General features: G+C 44.7%; 1 long non-coding RNA gene across 1 annotated transcript; it reads left to right on the top strand.

Moving 5' to 3' along the window:
• The first annotated feature begins 1,331 nt into the window (after window positions 1–1,331).
• Window positions 1,332–16,076, top strand: LOC115465091. The gene is made up of 3 exons (XR_003941320.1): window positions 1,332–1,459; window positions 11,935–12,041; window positions 15,413–16,076. It is a non-coding gene; the product is annotated as an uncharacterized LOC115465091 (long non-coding RNA).
• The last annotated feature ends 1,089 nt before the right edge of the window (window positions 16,077–17,165 follow it).

Below are 17,165 nucleotides of genomic sequence, written 5' to 3'. Positions count from 1 at the left end.
TCCGTGGGAAAGAGACCATTTTGAAGTCTGTGGTTTACATGATTCGTGAGGTCTTTTTTGAATTTTTTAGGGGCAGATCGTATTAGGCTGTTATGGCAAATGTCTAATTTGCATTGTGACTTGGCGTATTTTCTGAGCCAATGTGAGGTTTCTTCTGACGATATTGTGTCAAAGTTGGTCCATGATCGATCTGCTGGGCATTCTCCAGGTTTTGGGTCTAGACATTCAAGGATGCTTGTGTACTCAGTGGTGTTGGTAGGTATCATGAGTCTGATTTTTATAATTTTTTCATTGAAGTAGTTCGCACATTTTAAACTAAAAGTGTGTGTATATTTTCACTTTGGAAATTGGGACAGTCTACAGGTAGAAAAGTGCCATAAATATATCCAAGAGATTAATTTTCAAAGCTTTCTCTTGTGCGGAAAATTGCCCCCGTTCTGCTACTGGGTTAAGAAGAGGTGGAGACTTTGTCATGGGAGGAAAATTTATCGCTGGTCTTTCATTTTAAGAATTCCTCATAAACTTTATTGATTGGGCTCCACTGGCACTGGCTCATGTCTCCTAATCTTGTTAGGTGGATTATGGGATAATTTTATAACAAGATGCCTATATGAGAAGACCAAAAAGGCATGCATTTTAAAAGGCAATGTAATCACCTCTGTGTATCTAGAAAATAGGCTCACAGACCCACCTCTAATAATGTGCCAGTGCTCACACATAAATTAATGCCTACACCAAAAAAGAGTAATGCATGTATGTACTCTCCCCATGTACTCTCATATTTTATGACATGTACAACTCTGCTTCCACTCTGCCTAATCCATGACCCCAGAAATGCCTATATGAAGATTGTACAAAAGTAGGTGTGCTCTTTTCGAGCGCCTTTTTTATGTGCATATGTGGCCACACAATTTTATAGAAGTTCTTTTCTGTGTGAAAAAAAAACAGGCTTTACATGCAGAAAAGGTATAATAAAATCACCCCCATGTAAATGTATTCTGTTCTTCCCTGCAGTGTTAGCAGCACTCAGAAACTACCGGCCAACATCAGATGGATCGCCTGGATACTGACTGAGAAGATGATCCCAGAAAAGCAGCAAATTAATAGAGAGAGAGAGAGGGATGTTCTTTCACAGTTGTTATAAAGTTGAGGGTTGCCAACCAGGCCTGAATAGAATCAGCTATCTGCCAGTCAGATATCACTCATTGGCTTCCACTTAGTTATGGCTTGGTACAAGTGTATAAATAACAGTCATTTAAGCCGTCTGCATAGTCACCTTTTAATAACTTGGCAACAAACTTCAGACACCTCTGCCTCAGAACTCACAGAGGTCACTGGTTATACTGTGTTAAACTCATCTGCTCCCTTATCTTCTCTCTAACCTCCAAATCCAAATACACAGGCTATGTAAATCAGGTGTTTCAAGGCATTTTACTGGACTGCAGACAAAATTGAGCAGGTAAGTACCACAGAGTTCGTTCATTCATTCATTCATTCAAATTTAATATGTCAAAAAAGTATAACTTGTTTGAAAATAGAGCCCAAAAAGTTAAATATACTAGGTAAGTCCTTTCAGATTTTCTACTCACTGTGCACTTTCAAGCACTTCAGAACACTGTGAAACCTTTCCTTACTCAAAAAACACAGATGTGTAATAATTTGTTCACTCTGAGATAACTGTGATATGCTACAGAGTGTTAAACACTTAATATCTTAATCTTTGCTTACACCCTATGCTGTCTATTAAAATGTTTTATTGTGTATATTGTGTTGACATTGCAATGTAGCATACTTTGTATTGTTTGAATATTTTTACCGCTTTAATTGTCTATTGCTTATGTTTGACTTATTCTTGCTGTACACTGCCTTGAGTGCATGCTTTCAAAAGGGCAGTAAATAAATCCTAATAAATAAAACAAACTTTTTTGCATCACCAATGTGACAGGAATGAGCTGATCATGCTTTTTCCTGCTGAACTTTTTCCTAGGAAAAGTACAGCAAAGCCATATTGAGCTTTGTTCACCATTTATACTGCTCTTGCTGAATCTATATCTTGGCAATAATGAAGATTGAAAGAACATATTTAGCTGCGGGCAGACCTGTAAATCAATCTTCTCCTTTATTAATGGTGCATAATCTGGCAATCAAGTGTTTGTGAAAGAAACACCCAAAGGAACAAATCCAAGAACATACTGTCAACACACATGAGATGTGATTGCAGCACCTGTAATCAGGTGATAATGCTAACGCAAGAAAAGAGGTAGATTAGAATGCAGATTACCTTTAATGACAACATTTGCTCAGTGTAAAGCAGTGGGAATGTGAGTCTCTAGCTCTGGTGTTATTGCTAGGTCTATGCAGAATTCTTGTGGTTTTTACACCTTTTGGAATAAGAAAGGGGCATCTTGTGCGACTGCACAGCTTGCTTGTTTAAAATATCTTCATGATGTTACTTATATTTTCTGAGAAGAAAACACTAAATAAATTACAAATTACACGAATTGTAAGGCTCTTTATATTCATTTAACACCCCTAGTACCTTAAGAAGTTTTATTTAAAGAACTCTATAATACTAAGATGCAGACAGTAGTCCAGCAGCGAGAGGGGTCTTAGCCAGTCTTTTGCACTGAGTGTCACATGTATGATTATCTCCTAGTTAGTGAGAGGTCATATGTATGTGCTCAATGCAAAGAGCTCCTAGCTCTCAGAGAACAAGTCCATTCTCTTGAGGCTAGAGTAGCAGACTTGGAGGAGCTGAGGGAGACAGAGAGGTACATAAAGGAGACCTACAGGTAGGGTTACCATTTATTGTCCTTAAAAAAAGAGGATACTTACCCCACCCATGCCCCGCCCCTTCACGCCCTCGCCCCGTCCCTTGTCACACCTCGCCCCGCCCCCTGTCGCATTTTCCCCTCCCCCTGGTTGCCCCCTCACCTCACCTCCCCTCCCCCCAAAGCGGCCTCGCAAGACTTCAATTCTTGGCTGCCATTTTGAATCTTGCCAAGACCGTCACAGGCAGCATTCAGGATGCAGAGCAGCGCGCCGGGCAGGAAAGAGGGGGCTCTTTCCTGCCCCGAAGTCACTAGACCACCAGGGAAAATCGTGAGTAAGGAAAGGGGAGGTCCGCCGCTCACACGCACATCAGCGTCAGCCCGCCCATTTGTCCAGAAATCTGGACAAATGGGCAGGCTGGCCAAAACCCGTCCAGACACCCGGGCATGTCCTCAAAAAGAGGACATGTCCGGGTAAATCCGGACGTATGGTAACCCTACCTACAGGGACATTGAAGAGAAGTCCCTACCTCCAATCTGGCAGCTGCTATGCTGTCTTGGAGGAGGGAGGTCTTCTAAAAGGAGAGCATCACCCTGGTGTAGCAAGAAGTAATCTTGTAGCCAGGACCAGCACACCAGGGGATGTAATATCCTCTCATACCAAGGACGAGTCTACAGGGGCTACTGCCTAGGAGGGAAGGGTTAGGATGGCTGTTGTAGTTGGTAATTTGATTATTAGTCATGTAGATAGCTGGGTGGCTGGTGGACATGAGGATCGCCTGGTCACTTGTCTACCTGGTGTGAAGGTGGCAGACCTCACTTGTCACCTAGATAGGATTTTAGATAATGCTGGGGATGAGCCAGCTGTCTTGGTACATGTGGGTACCAATGACATAGGAAAATGTGGGGGAGAGGTTATGGAAGCCAAATTTAGGCTTTTAGGTAGCAAGCTCAAATCCAGAATCTCTAGGGTAGCATGTTCCGAAGTGCTACCCATTCCTGGTGCAGGGCCCAAGAGACAGGCAGAGCTCTGGAGTCTCAATGTGTGGATGAGGCGATGGTGCAGGTGCCTTTGTATTGCTCCATGGTGTGACCACACCTTGAATATTGTGTTGAATTCTGGTCACTGCATCTCAAAAAACATGCAGTGAAATTAGAAAAGGTACAGAGAAGGGCAACGAAAATGATAAATGGGATAGGATGACTTCCCTATGAGGAAAGGCTAAAGCAGCTAGGGTCTTCAGCTTGGAGAAAAGATATGAGGGGAGATATGATAGAGGTCTATAAAATAATGAGTGGAATAGGTAGACGTGAATCGCTTGCTTACTCTTTCCAAAAATACTAAGCTAGGGGGCATGCAACTAAGCTACAAAGTAGTAAATTTAAATCGAATCAGAGAAAATATTTCTTCACTCAACGTGAAATTAAACTCTGGAATTTGTTGCCAGAGAATGTAGTAAAAGCAGTTAGCTTAGCAGAGTTTAAAAAAGGTTTGGTTGGCTTCCTAAAGGAAAAGTTCATGCCAGACCACCTTAATTTCCGGAAATCACTAAAAACAGTCCTGTTCAAAAGAGCATACCCCACCGACCCAACATAAAAATACATGGACACCTGAGACACAATGCAACCAAAGAACGTAAAGGACATTACCTGACTCTTCCTCCCCCCCCCCCCTCTCTAAGTTCTCCACCAACTACACCTACCTTACATGTACCTTATCTACCACATCACCTTGTGTTCATTCGTACCATGCATTTGTTCAGACCGGAATCAGCTAACGCCGTAACGGCAATATGTAAGTCACATTGAGCCTGCAAAAATGTGGGAAAATGTGGGATACAAATGCCACAAATAAATAAATAAAATAAAATGGACTTGGGGAAAATTCACTGCTTATTTCTAGAATAAGCAGTATAAAATGTACTGTTTTGGGATCTTGCCATCTTCTTGTGACCTGGATTGGCCTCTGTTTTAAGCAGGATGCTTTGGTCTGTCCCAGTATAGCAATACTTATGTACTTATGTTAAAATGGTTGACTCTCAGCTAGGCAGAGTGGATGGCTGATTTTGGTCTGTCACTATCAAGTTACAGGGTTCTAGTGAGGGTCAGTACTTCAGTGCCCTAGCTCAGCCAAATTGGACAGCGTGAGTTCCAACAGGGAGATGCTTTTAGAAATTTCAGTCATTAATATCCTTCCAAGAATCAACTAAAAATAAGAATGGGATAAAGAGATCTCAACATCACTTTCCTTTCTAATATTGTCACACACGTTTTTAGTAGCAGTAGGTACACATGTATATTCACTAGGGCTGTACATCCATTAGAGTTTTAATTGTTCAATTAATCACTATTAAACCCCCCGGATTCTATATATCGCACCTAGCATTTCACACCAAAATCCAAGCATATTCTGTAACAATGTGGATAACTTAATTGGCTTAACAAGCCAATCAGCATTTTTAACAGCACATAACAATAATGAGCACTAATTGGAAATAATTAGAATGTACACACATAACTTGATAAGCGTAACGCACAGCACCTAAGTTCTAATGCGCAGAGTCAAAAATGGGTGTGGTTATAGGCGGGTAAATGGTCATTTCATGGGCATTCCAAAATTTACACACATTGTTATAGAATACTAGTAAAAAAGGCCCGTTTCTGACACAAATGAAACGGGCGCTAGCAAGGTTTTCCTCGGAGTGTGTATGTTTGGGAGAGTGTATGTGAGAGTGACTGTTTGAGAGTCAGAGTGAAAGTGTGATTGTGTGAGAGAGAGCGTGAGTCTGGGTGTGAGTGTGTTTGTGAGAGAGTGTGTGTGTGAGAATGAGAGTGTGTGCAAGTGTGTATGTGAGACACAGTGTCAGTGAGAGTGTGTGTGTGTGGGCGAGAGAGAGAGTGTGTGTGAGACACAGATTCTCTGTTTGAGTGAGTGTATGAGACCAAGCGAGTGTGTGAGTGACTGTGTGGCACATAGAGAGTGAATGTGATACAGTGTGAGACAGAGTGTGTGAGAGTGAGAGTCAGAAAGACATTGTATATGAGAGAGAGAGTGTGAGCCGTGCCCTCCCAATCCATGGCCATCTGTCCCCTGCCCCCTCCATTCATCCTTTTCCATCAATTCCCCTCTGTCCCTGAGCCCTGCCCTCCCAATCCATGGCCATCCATGTTTGTCTGTCACCTGCCCCCTCCATTCATCCCTATCCAGCATTTCCCCTCTCTGCCTGAGGCCTGCCCTGCAATCCATATCCATCCATGCCCATCTGTCCCCTCCATTCATCCCTATGCAGCAATTCCCCTCTCCCCGAGTCCTGCCCTTCCAATCCATGCCCATCCATGCTCCTCTGTCACCTGGCCCCTCCATTTTTCCCTATCCAGCATTTCCCCTCTCTGCCTGAGGCCTGCTCTGCAATCCATATCCATCCATGCCCATCTGTCCCCTCCATTCATCCCTATCCAGCAATTCCCCTCTCCCTGAGTCCTGCCCTTCCAATCCATGCCCATCCATGCTCCTCTGTCACCTGGCCCCTCCATTTTTCCCTATCCAGCATTTCCCCTCTCTGCCTGAGGCCTGCTCTGCAATCCATATCCATCCATGCCCATCTGTCCCCTCCATTCATCCCTATCCAGCAATTCCCCTCTCCCTGAGTCCTGCCCTTCCAATCCATGCCCATCCATGCTCATCTGTCACCTGGCCCCTCCATTTTTCCCTATCCAGCATTTCCCCTCTCTGCCTGAGGCCTGCTCTGCAATCCATATCCATCCATGCCCATCTGTCCCCTCCATTCATCCCTATCCAGCAATTCCCCTCTCCCTGAGTCCTGCCCTTCCAATCCATGCCCATCCATGCTCATCTGTCACCTGGCCCCTCCATTTTTCCCTATCCAGCAATTTCCCTCTCTCCCTGAGTCCTGCCCTCCCAATCCATGCCCATCCATGCTCCTCTGTCCCCTGCCCCCTCCATTCATCCATTTCCAGTAATTCCCCTCTCTCCCTGTGCCCTGCCCTCCTAATCCATACCCATCCATGCTCCTCTGTCCCCTGCCGCCTCCATTCATCCTTTTCCAGCAAGTCCCCTCTCGCCCTTCCATGACCCCCCCCCCCTCGCATCCATGCTACGCTCTCTCCCATGTCCCAGCCTGGCCCGCCCTCTTCTCCCCCCCCCCCTTCGCATCCATGCCCCCCCTTCGCATCCATGCCTCGCATCCATGCCCCCCCCCTCGCATCCATGCCCCCCCCACCCCTTCGCATCCATGCATCCCTTTTTTTTTTTAAATTCTTTTTAACTTTACCTCCGTGGCGGTTCGTGCAGCGAAGCGTCAGGGAAGGAGGCGGCGCTCCCGACGTCTAGCTTTCCCTTCGCTGTGTTCCGCCTTGTTTTGAAGGCGAAACACAGCGAAGGGAAGGCTAGACGTCGGGAGCGCCGCCTCCTTCCCTGACGTTTCGCTTCCGGATTTGTTTGTTTTGTCGCGAGGGCGGGGCAGAGACGGCTGGCTGGCTTGAAGGCTTCACACCACGAATCCACGAACCCTTCAGCCTCAGCCTGGGAGTGACGTCAGATGGCTTCAAGGCTTCAGGCTTCAGGCTTCAAGGCTTCAGACTTCAGGCTTCAAGGCTTCAGGCTTCAAGGCTTCACAGAACGTTGTCCTCAGAACGTTGAGGGTGCGTTTTATTATATTAGATGCCCTTCTGCGTCTAAATCTATGTACCGGTATTTACACCATATTTCCCTTGGTATAAATGGATGCGCATAGTTCTAGGCACTGGGGAATCAACTAAGTATATTCTATATATTGCACCTACATCTAGGTACTGCTTACAGAAAAAGCTTAGGTAGAAATTTATTCTGCGTGGAGTTTTCAGGTGCCATATATAGATTCTAGCCCAAAGCGTCCTCTCACATTTTCTCCTGTACAGTGCAAAATATGGACTGCAGATAAATTCTCAAAGCTGACATATTTCAGTTATTAAATTGAAAATAAAATAAATTTTCTTATCTTTGTTGACTGGTGATTTTATTTTTCTAATCATCTCGTTCCTTGTCTCTGATTCTGTTTTCCTCTGTCTGTGCTCTGAACTCTGTTTCCAGGGCCTCCTGTCCATTCACTATTTCTTTTCTTTCCTCCTTCACCTCTTGCCCTATATCCATCTTTCACATTCAGCTTTGTTCCATTTTTCTTCCCCATTCTTAAACCTATCCAGTGTCTATCTCTTCCCTTCCCCTCCATCAATTGGCAACATCTTCTCCCTTCTCTGTTCCTTTCATCTTCTCTCTATTGGCACCATCTCTTTCCTTCTCTCTTCCCTTCCCTTCCCCTTTATTGGCACCATCTCTTCCCTTCTCTCCTCCCTTCCCCTTCCCTCCATTGGTACTATTTCCTCCCTTCCTTTCCCTCCCTTCCATGGGCAACACCTCCTCCCATCTCACTTCTCTCTCCTCTCACCTTCCCTCCATGGACACCACCTCCTCCCATCTCTCTTCTCTCTTCCCTCCATGGACACCATCTTCTGTCTTTGCTTCCTCCATCCCCTATTTCTGGCATCTGTCCCTCTCAAACCCTTCCCCCCATCTCTCTTCTTACTTTTCCCGCAAGTCCCACAATTCTGCTTGCTTCTGTCTGCACTCCACCATCTCTTCCTCTACTACACCCTGCAGCCACCCCCCCCCCCCCCCAACAGAGTGCACTCTGTTTCCTTTCACTCTTTCACTCTCTGGCCCTCATGATCAAAAGCAAACTCTGGCGCTACAGGCTGTTAATGCCATACTAGCGCCAGAGTTTGCAGCCGACCCATGATCAGAGCCCTCGAGTGCCTGAAACAGCGCACTCAAGGGCTCTCAGCGCAAGCAGCAAGCAAATGCATGCTAAACAGGGCTTCTAGCGCAATTAGCTTGCAAATGCATGCTAATTGGCGCTTAACGCATTGATCCCCAATGATCAGCGACCAGCGCACCAAAGATTGGGTCACTGGCCGCAGCAAAATCAACACCAGCTCCGAGCTGGCGTTAGATTTTGCGGATCATTGGGGAGGAATGGTGAGCCCTGTCCAGCATGCAGTTGCATGCTGGCAGGCCCCCCTTCCCTCCCAAGGCAAACGCGAACGGGGGGCTGGAGGTCCGGTGGGTCTCCGGTCCCCCTGACGATCCCCCCCATGTTCACGGAGGGCTGGAGATCCGATGGGTCTCCAGCCCCCGAAACCCCCCAGAAATCGTTGATTGGCTGCCTCTGGCCAAAGGATCTCCCACTGTGATCCATCGACGGGGGGGGGGGGGGGGGGCTGGAGGTCCTGTGGACCTCCAGCCCACCCCAAATCCTCCCCCCAGCGTTGTCCTTAGATTCCCTGGTGGTCCGTGGTGTGCTGTGGTGTCGTGCCGGCCCCCTCCCGGCCCCCCTACCTTTTGTTGGAGGAGGGATGCAGCCTGCCTGCCTCCCTCCTCTTCCAGTCAGTCGACGCCCAAAATGGCGGCACCCAGCACCGCCCACTGCATCCTGGGATGTCTACAGAACAAGTAAGGGAGCGATTCCCTTACATGGTCTGTAGCCCCGCCCAGCGCATCCCAGGATGCAATTGGCGGGGCTGGGCGCCGCCATTTTGGGCGTCAACTGACTGGAAGAGGAGGGAGGCAGGCAGGCTGCGTCCCTCCTCCAACAAAAGGTAGGGGGGCCGGGAGGGGCCAGGGGGGTGTCACGACACCACAGCACACCACGGACCACCAGGGAATCTAAGGACAATGCTGGGGGGAGGATTTGGGGTGGGCTGGAGGTCCACCGGACCTCCAGCCCCCACTCCCCCCCTCGTCGATCGATCACAGTGGGAGATCCTTTGGCCGGAGGTGGCCAATCAATGATTTCTGGGGGTTTCGGGGGCTGGAGACCCACCGATCCTCCAGCCCCCCCCCATCGGTGGGTGGGAGGGTGGGAGAGGGCTTGGCCAGCGGAGGCCACGATGTTTTCTGGGGGTTTGGGGGGGCCTCGTTGTTCAGGCCGTTTGACAGGTTTGGGCTTTTGACAGCCCAGACCTGTCAAACAAGTGCAGGAGGATTGTTTCGAGCGCATGCTCGGCACAATTCTCCCGCACTTTAAACATGATGATCAAAGATAATAGCGCTGCTTAGATTTGCATGCATTATCTTTGATCATCGATGCAGAAAAGCCCTGCGCTGTCCTGGCGCTATTTTTAGAGCGCTGTTTGGAACAGCGCAGGGCTTTTGATCATCTGCCCATCTGTCCTTTACCCTCCTGACTCTCCAACCTTTCCTTTAAGGCTGAGGTGCTGAAATCATGCTGTTTCCCACTAGCCTGGAGCCCTCCTTCTGTAGTATCCCACCCACCAGAAACAGACTGCAAGCTCTGTCAAGCAAGGATTGTCTCTTACATGTTTGTATACAGTGCTGCATATCAGGGTTCAAAATCACTAGTGATAAAATGGAATGTCACTCATTGAGGGGTCCTTTTACCAAGCTGCGGTAAAAAGGGCCCTACACTAGAGGTGGGGGCCGTTTTTGCAGTGCGCTGAGGCCCTTTTTACCTCAGTGGGTAAAAAAGACTGAAAATAACCATGGCCATGTGGTAAAATTGCTCTTACTGCATAGCCATGCAAGGGGGAGCACTTACCTCACCCATTGAGGTGGCGGTAAGGGCTCCCATGCTAACCTGGCAGTAGCTGGGAAGTGTGCGGTGCTGTCTAATGACCGCCAGGTTAGCGCCATGCACTAAAAAATATGGGCTGATTTTCCCTAACCTGGTAGCCTGGAAATCTCTAACTATAACTACCAGGTTAACCAAGGCAGATGCCTCCCTTTTAGATTTCCAGAGGCAATAAAAATAGTTTTAAATAATTGGAATAATACGCCTGTTGGGAAATATGAATGCATTATAACTGAGAAATGTTGGTACCCAGATGGGTTGGTCAGGCCAATGAAAAACTTTAGACAAGTATATGACTGCAGTTAACCTGCTGGATTAATTGTAACTATATAGCTTCTGGAATTGTTCTTGTGACTGATTTGTGGTTTTGAAAATTCCAATAAAAACATTTGACCACAAAAAAGTGACATCACTTGGGCCTATACATGTATGAGCAGGTTCAGAATAATGTCATTTTGGCTGGAAGGGTTAAACAAAGCAATTTCCAATCCCAACCCCAGTGCTCTCTAGTTACTGATGCTGTGTTGGACAAAATATTTGTCAAGCTATGGTCCCAGTGGCTCGCCTCAATCCCCTACCTATGTGTATAAGCGCTGGCAGCAAACTAGCCCAATTAATATATAAATAATGATTAAGTGCTAATGGTACTACCACTTACATATGTAAGTGCCAGATTTTATCAGACAGTCCATACAAGATGAGCCAATTATGATTCCAGATGATAGAGCTTTTATTTTATTTTGGAAGAGGCATTAGGCACCACAGAAATAAGAGTAAGCACAATTGCCTCCTCAGTCACTTGTGGAGATGTAGTTCCAAACGAGCAGGTATCTAACCCTTAGACCTGCTTCAGAAGCAGTAGAAATGCCAACAGGAAATATTTAGAAATATATTTATATTCCATACTAAAATGGGAATACATGTATGTTTTTTTGGACCATTCTAGGATAAGCAGCATAAAATCTGTTTTTACTCTTTTGGGATCTTGCCAGGTACTTGTGACCTGGATTGGGCACTGTTGGAAACAGGATACTGGGTTTGATAGCCCTTTGGTTTGATCCAGTATAGCAATGCTAAGTCTGCCTCAGAGAGGGGTAGGGCAAAACGGTGCTTCACGACACGTCTGTGCTTATAGGCCCCGCACAGCGCCAATGCTACCGGCTGGACCTCCTATGGATCTCTGAATCTTACAACAATTCTACACATAAATACTGCATTCTAAAATCAGTATTTATACTGGCATAAAATCTACAATTATCTACATTTATAAATACTACTATTTACATATGGAATTGCTGAGCAAGGCTTCTAAAATGACCTCAACAATTTGCATTTTGGATCGTATACATGTAAACACGAAACTCTGCTCAAACATTGCTTCTGGGAAGTCACAGTGTAACCACCTAATAATACTTTATATGTGTCTCTAGTACATTATTTTGCACTCAGTTCTTCCCATATGTAAAGCCTGGCTATAGCTGTGGAAAGCCATTTCTATCAAATTTCTTTTAAAACAGGAGAAGGGTGTTGAATGGAGTAGTGAAACATGTTGTTTCAACTGGGACCTGGTGATAAAGGAAGACACAATCATTTGAATCAAATCAGACCATAATCAGTGGAAGAGGTGAGTCTTGTCATCACAATGCAAGAATTTTTATCCATCTTAAGTCAGTGCTCTTGCCACTAGGCCATACCTCCTTACGGCAGCCCAGCAAAATTCTTGCTGTAAATATATGAGAACTTTTTGAATGACAAGATTACATACCTATCACTCTTTCCTTGGCCATATTATACAACTCCAAACTATTACCAAAAATATATCTGGAAGGATGTGAAAAAGACAAGACTGATCTCAAGTCTCTCTTCAGAAACTGGGTCATTTTTTTAACACTGAAATGCAGCCAAGTAAAGAAGTCTTTGAGATCATGTTTTGGTGTAGTAGTCTAGAAATCTTGGTGGGGATATAGCAAAGAGCATCACCAAAGTCAGACTGAGTGTCTGGAGCAGGTCAACAGGAATTATGATGGATGTTAGCCTCTAATGTACAGCCATAGTTCTACCCCACCCCCCACCATCAACATACAAAACAAAAAATGTATCAAATGCAATGCTTTATTCACAAACTTTTGTAAATATAGATTAAGATTTCTTACCAAATATAGAGGCCCTTTTACTAAATCGTAGCGTGCAATAAGTGCCACATGGCCCATAGGTATAAAATAGGATGCACAGCATTTAGTAAATACCAATGTCCATTTGCATGTGCTAAGCTTTAGTAAAAGGGACCCTAAGTGCCCATGTTGCCTTTATAAACAACTATCTAAGCACATCACAAGGCTCTCCTGCTATCATCCCACATAATTTGGGTTCAGACCCCAGCACAGTACTGAGTCACTTCTGGTGCCAACCTCCACTGTTAGAGATCACCTAGCAAGGGACAAACAGATCATCCTACTCCACTATGACAATTCTGCAGCCTTTGACTCTGTAGACCACAGACTACTGCTGACCAAACTCCGTGACCTGGGGCTATCTGGTCCAGTGCTGAGCTGGTTCAATGACTTCCTAAGAAATAGATCCTACACTGTCTGGAAAAGGAGTGTAATATCAAAAAGCTGGGTACTCACATGTGGAGTCCCTCAGGGCTCCCCACTATCTCCCTTACTATTCAATCTTTTCATGAGCTCCCTCTCCAGCATCACCGTAGAAGCGGTAAGAACTTACTGTCATACGCTGATGATATCCGAATGCGCATCCCTGTAAGATCCACGCTCAGACACATCTGAAAGCATTGCCTGTGCAATGAACAAAATTTAAAAATGGTTCACAGAGCACATGCTCCAGCTGAACCAGGCCAAGACAAAGCTCCTCTGGTTTGGCAATAAGGCGTTCATTATTCCCACTAATCTAAAGCTGCCTAACGGTTTAACCTTGGAGGTTGCTAAAGAATTGAGGGTCTTAGGAATCATCCTAGACTCCTCCCTGAGCTTCAAGACCCAATTTGGCCAATTGTGGAATACGTCCCACTTCTGAATGCGACAGCTGAGACTGATAAGAACTCTCCTCCAGGAATTCCACTTTGCCATGCTGGTACAGATGCTGGACATTTCCAAAATAGATTACTGCAACTCCCTGCACATCAGCCTAAACTACAGATTGTTTACCAAACTACAGCTAATACAGAACACAGCGGCAAGATTGAAAATTCAAAAGCGTATTTGGTCATCTTAGAAATCTGCACTGGCTACACGTGTCTGAACTCGAATCACCTTCAAATCCATCTGCCTAGTCTTCCAATCCTACATGGGAATTTTTTCGAATTGCTGACCCAGCTCTTTTCACAATGCTTCTATAAATCGACCCACCTGCGTGACAATGCACTCATGAAATACTCAGAAAAGAATAACGCAAGAATTAAACATCAGAGCAACTCTATATTTTCCATTAAAGCCATAACGGAATGGAACTCTCTACCAACTTCAATCCGTGTAGAATTAAATTACATGAGTCTTTGCAGGAACGTGAAGACAAACACTAATCAGCTCTACCTTCACCAGGAGTTACCACCTACATGCCTCCATGTGAATTGGCATTCCCCCCCCCCCCCACCCCCTAGTCCTTCTTTACTATTATTCGACTCTTATGACTCCTTCCTGACATATGCAGCTTTTAATGTAAACCACCCCAAACCTCTCACTGGGATGAGTGTGGTATATAAACCACAGATTAGATTAGATTAGATAAAAATGGGATAAGATAGGCCCTTTCATTGACTTTTGACATAGGCATCATATTGTAAAATTACTCCTTCAAGACATCCAAAGAAAAAACATATAAAGAAGGAGAAAATCTCCATGAACGTTCGGCCCCTTGGGTACCACCCTGTGGTGTTCTGCAGGGCTCCCCTCTGTCACCAATCTTGTTTAATGCTTATATAATTAATATAGAGCATGGCTTCCACTCACTGGGAGTACATTTTTACTCGTATGCTGACGATATGTTGCTTCTTGTCCCAGTTAATGAGATCTGACCTGATACTATTCTGAAAGTGGCTAATTGCATTTCTATGGTTAAACATTATAGCTCGATGCATGCTTTTAAATTAAATGCTGATAAAACTAAGTTATTCTGGCTAGCTTGTAAGGATGTCACTATTCCTGATCCCTCTCAGTGTCTAGTGATTTATCTCTTAAAATTGATTTATCCTCTAAGATTCTTGAGGCCCTGTTTACAAAGGTACGCTAACATCTTTAGCGCACACTAAAAATTAGCACGTGCTAACCGTGTAGATGCCTATAATATTCCTATGGATATCTACATGGTTAGCACATGCTAAACACTAGCACCTTTGTAAATATGGCCCTTCGTGTTATATTAGAACTCCCTTTTTTCTTGAAGCCACAGGTAAATCATTTATTGCAAATTATTTTTTTTTCAAGCTTCATCAGCTGCATCATATTAGACAATATTTTGATAAATCTCATTTTCCCATTCTAGTACAATCCTGTATTTTGAGTCATTCAGATTATTATAAGGCTCTTTATTCCTCTCTTACTGTGAAGTTATGTCTCCAATTACAGATACTACAGAATACGGCTACCAAACTTATTTTGGGTCTCAAAAAAAATCTGATAGTTCGATTGCAGCTCTTGTCTCCCTACATTGGCTTCCAATTCATTTTAGGGTTTTAATTAAGTTGGCTTGTTTGATTTTTAAAATGTTTGATGGGTCATCTCGAGATTATTTCTTAAATTTCGTTTCTTTCCCCTTCTTTGTGGGGCACCAAGAGTTAGACATTCCTTTTGTTTGCTATTGCCTTCATTTTTAGGTATGAGATATAAACAGATCCTGGAAATGTCTTTCTGTTTTCAAGCCCCTCATTTTTGGCTTTGACTTCTATTGAACTCCAAAGTTCCTTCAGTTATTTTTCTTTCATAAGAATTTAAAGACGTATTTGTTTAAACGATTTATGTCCTAATTAGTGTTTCCTTTTAGGTTTCAGTTTTACTTTTGTTAACCACTTTGAAGTACTGAAAGTGGGAGTTGGCAGAATACAAGAAATACATCACATCACGAAGTCTTCTTGAAACCAGAACAGTGAGGAGATCCACCAAAAGAGACAAGGAACACACTCTGAAGCTGGTGTAAATGTGTACCTGTATTTTGCATGTATACCCATGTATGTTATAAAATATTCATATACATAGCAACTCTGCCACTGCTCCTCCCAAGCTATGCTATTGGGAATGCTTACAAGTGGCGCACATGTAGGTAGACATCATCTTGCTGTCAACCAGATTTATACATGCACAAATGGCTGTGCATTTTTATAAATGGCAGTTTCCATATGTAAAATCAGCTTTACACAGGGTAAAAAATTACTCCTGTGATACATAGGCTAATTCATAAGTACATAAGTATAAATGTATTGCCACACTGGTATCCTGTAGATTTGGGAACTTGCATAGAAGTATACTGAAGTGAATTTGATGCTGATCCTAAACAAATCCATGAGCTAACCATTGACTGCTCAACAATTAAAAGAATTGGCAGTGTATTAAAATTTTTAGTTTACTACTATAGCTTCCATCTGCTTATTGTTCACTTTAAACTACAAAGGTTTGGGCTCCTTTTACTACTACTACTTAACATTTCTAGAGCGCTACTAGGGTTACACAGCGCTGTACAATTTAACAAAGAGAGACAGTCCCTGCTCAAAGAGCTTACAATCTAATAGACAAGTGAATGGTTGGTCCGATAGGGGCAGTCAAATTGGGGCAGTCTGGATTCACTGAACGGTAAGGGTTAGGTGCCGAACGCAGCATTGAAGAGGTGGGCTTTAAGCAGGGAGGGGGCTTGGCGTAAGGGTTCAGGAAGGTTGTTCCAAGCATAGGGTGAGGCGAGGCAGAATGAGCGAAGCCTGGAGTTGGCGGTGGTGGAGAAGGGTACTGAGAGGAGGGATTTATCCTGTGAACGGAGGTTACAGGCGGGAACGTAAGGGGAGATGAGGGTAGAAAGATAGTGAGGGGCAGCAGACTGAGTGCATTTGTAGGTAAGAAGGAGAAGCTTGAATTGAATGCGGTATCTGATCGGAAGCCAGTGAAGTGACCTGAGGAGAGGGGTGATATGAGTATATCAGTTCTGGTGGAATATGATACGTGCAGCAGAGTTCTGAACAGATTGAAGGGGGATAGATGGCTAAGTGGGAGGCCGGTGAGGAGTAAGTTGCAGTAGTCCAGGCAAGAATGAGAGCGTGGACGAGAGTTCGGGTGGTGTGTTCAGAGAGGAAAAGGCGAATTTTGCTGATGTTAAAGAGGAAGAAGCGACAGGTCTTGGCTATCTGCTGGATATGCGCAGAGAAGGAGAGAGAGGAGTCAAAGATGACTCCGAGGTTGCGGGCAGATGAGACGGGGAGGATGAGGGTGTTATCAACTGAGATAGAAAGTGGAGGAAGAGGAGAAGTGGGTTTTGGTGGAAAGACGATAAGCTCGGTCTTGGACATGTTCAGTTTCAGGTGGCGGTTGGACATCCAGGCAGCAATGTCGGATAAGCAGGCCGATACTTTTGCCTGGATCTCCGCAGTGATATCTGGTGTGGAGAGATACAGTTGGGTGTACTAATGATTAGCGTACTCTAAAAGCTAAGAAACCCATAGGAAAAACATGGGCATCTTAGCATTTAGCATATGTTCGTCAGTGCACCTTTGTAAAATTGAGCACCTTTGAGTCCAGTTGTTGTCATCCCATTA

This window comes from Microcaecilia unicolor, chromosome 3 (assembly GCF_901765095.1).
Source record: "Microcaecilia unicolor chromosome 3, aMicUni1.1, whole genome shotgun sequence".
In the NCBI taxonomy this organism is placed as follows: Eukaryota; Metazoa; Chordata; class Amphibia; order Gymnophiona; family Siphonopidae; genus Microcaecilia; species Microcaecilia unicolor.
The sequence above is the reverse complement of the archived record's forward strand: the minus strand, read 5'-3'. Positions and strand labels throughout refer to the sequence as shown.